Source organism: Antechinus flavipes, chromosome X (genome assembly GCF_016432865.1).
Source record: "Antechinus flavipes isolate AdamAnt ecotype Samford, QLD, Australia chromosome X, AdamAnt_v2, whole genome shotgun sequence".
Classification (NCBI taxonomy): Eukaryota; Metazoa; Chordata; class Mammalia; order Dasyuromorphia; family Dasyuridae; genus Antechinus; species Antechinus flavipes.
Window position 1 is genome coordinate 30,710,044 of NC_067404.1, and position 2,689 is coordinate 30,712,732.

The 2,689-nt window shown below is 37.8% G+C and overlaps 1 pseudogene; it reads left to right on the plus strand.

Annotated features, from left to right (window-relative positions):
* Positions 1–611: 611 nt before the first annotated feature.
* On the plus strand, positions 612–1,946 carry LOC127542546 (40S ribosomal protein S3a-like; annotated as a pseudogene).
* The last annotated feature ends 743 nt before the right edge of the window (positions 1,947–2,689 follow it).

The window sequence follows — 2,689 nt, forward strand, 5'->3', positions numbered from 1 at the left end:
TTTATATTCTGTCTCCATAGTTCTCTCTCTGGATGCAGATGGTGTTTTCTATCCAAAGTTTATTGGAATTGCTTTGAATCATTTGCTCATGTCCCTTGACCATTTATCAACTGGAGAATGACACTTATTTTTTATAAATTTGATTCAGTTCTCTACATATTGCAGAAATGATATTTTTATCAGAGAAACTAACTGTAGAATTTTTTTCACCATTATGATTACTGTGTTTCTCTCCATCCCATGTTCCCTTCTGTTTATCCTATTTTTTCTCTTTTTCATCCTATTCATCCTCAAAAGTCTTTCATTTCTGACTGCCACCTCCTCCAATTCAACCTCCCTTCTTTTAGTACCCCCTTCTCTTCCTTTCCTACTGTGGAGAATTAGATAGATTTCTATACCCGAAGGACTCTGTGTGTTATTCCCTCTTTGGGACAATTCTGTATTCCCTCTTCCCCACCATTTCCATTATCCTCCTCCACTGTAAAAGTTCTTTTGTGTCTTTTATGTGAGACAATATGCACCATTTTACTTCTTCCTTTCCCCTTCTCCCATTTCTCTTTCTTGACCCTTAATTTTATCTTTTTTTTGCTTTTGGCTTTCAGAGGGAGATCATGGCGGTGGGCAAGAATAAGCGCCTCACCAAAGGAGGCAAAAAAGGAGCCAAGAAGAGAGTGGTTGATCCATTTTCTTTCTTTCTTTCTTTCTTTCTTTCTTTCTTTCTTTCTTTCTTTCTTTCTTTCTTTCTTTCTTTTTTTTCTTTCTTTCTTTCTTTCTTTCTTTCTTTCTTTCTTTCTTTCTTTTTTTTTATTATTATAGCCTTTTATTTACAAGCTATATGCATGGGTAATTTTACAGCATTGACAACTGCACAACCTTTTGTTCCAATTTTTCCCCTCCTTCCCCCCACCCCCTCCCCCAGATGGCAGGTAGAGCAATACATGTTAAATATGTTAAAGTATATGTTAAATACAATATATATACACAAGTCCATACAGTTATTTTGCTGTACAAAAAGAATCAGACTCTGAAATAGTGTACAATTAGCCTGTGAAGGAAATCAAAAATGCAGGCAGAAAATAATAGAGGGATTGGGAATTCTATGTAGTGGTTCATAGTCATCTCCCAGAGTTCTTTCCCTGGGTGTAGCTGGTTCAGTTCATTACTGCTCTATTGGAACTGATTTGGTTCACCTCATTGTTGAAGACAGCCATGTCCATCAGAATTGATCATCATATGGTATTGTTGTTGAAGTATATAATGGGTTTCATTTCATTTTCAACGAAGAATTGGTATGATGTATAAGTACCAGCCAGGTTCAACATTTGTAATATTGGCAAGACACTGGTGACGAGGACTCAAGGGACAAAAATTGCCTCTGGTGGTCTCAAGGGTCGAGTCTTTGAAGTGAGCCTTGCTGATTTGCAGAATGATGAGGTTGCTCTTCAGAAGTTCAGGCTAATTATTGAAGATGTTCAGGGTAAAAATTGTTTGATCAATTTTCATGGAATGGATCTCATCCATGGCCAAAAACTGGCAGACTCTGATTGAAGCCCATGTTGATGTCATAAAACCACTGATGTCTACTTGCTCTGCCTCTTTTGTGTTGGTTTTACCAAAAAAGCACAACAACCCGATCTATAAGACCTCTGACACCCAGCACCAACAGGTCTGTCACATTTGTAAGAAAATGATGGAAATCATGATTCGAGAGGTGCAGGCAAATAACTTGAAATAAGTTGTCAATAAAGGCATTCCAGAAAGCATCGGGAAAGATATAGAAAAAGCTTGCCAATCCATTTCCCCTTTCCATGATGTATTTGTTTGAAAAGTCAAGATGCTCGAGAAGCCCAAATTTGAATTGGGAAAACTAATGGAATTTCATGGTGAAGGTTGAGGCTCTGGAAAACCTTCAGGAGATGAAATGGGCACAAAAGTTGAAAGGGCTGATGGCTCTGAGCCACCAGTTCAAGAATCTGTCTAAACTAAGAACTTTTAAAGATTGAAAAATAAAAACTTATCATTATGAAATAAATGTTTATCTTTTTTTTTTCAGATATCCTATCACCTTCAACTCACACCCATGCCCCCTGTCTATGTATATTCATTCCCTCTAACTGCTCTAATAATGATAGGTGTTCCAAGTATCATCTTCCTCTGTAGGAATGTAAACAGTTTAACATAGATCTGCACATGGGCAATGCAACAGAATCCTGTACCCCCCCCACTTTCTTTTTTTTCCCTGAGGCAATTGGGGTTAAGGGACTTGCCCAGGGTGACACAGCTAGGAAGTGTTAAGTGCCTGAGGTCAAATTTGAACTCAGGTCCTCCTGACTTCAGGACTGGTGCTCTAGCCACTGCGCCATCTAGCTGGTCCGACCCCTATTTTCAATTAGTCTACTGCCAGAGGTTTAAAGTCTTTTTTCAGCTTTATTAGGGTTATTTTCAGCCTTATTTAGAGTTCATCAGGAACTGATATTCCTCATATAACAACTAAATATACTCTTCTAACCATCCTGCAAGGAAAGGCTTTTGGTATGCTAGCCTCAAATGATTCTGGGTTGCAAATCTATTTCTATCTTCTATATTATAAAGAATAATCACCGAAAGTTCCTTCTATCTTTCTTATCTCAATGAGATCAAAACCTACCTCCAATTTTTTTCTAAAGTCCCACCTCTTTACCTTTAAACT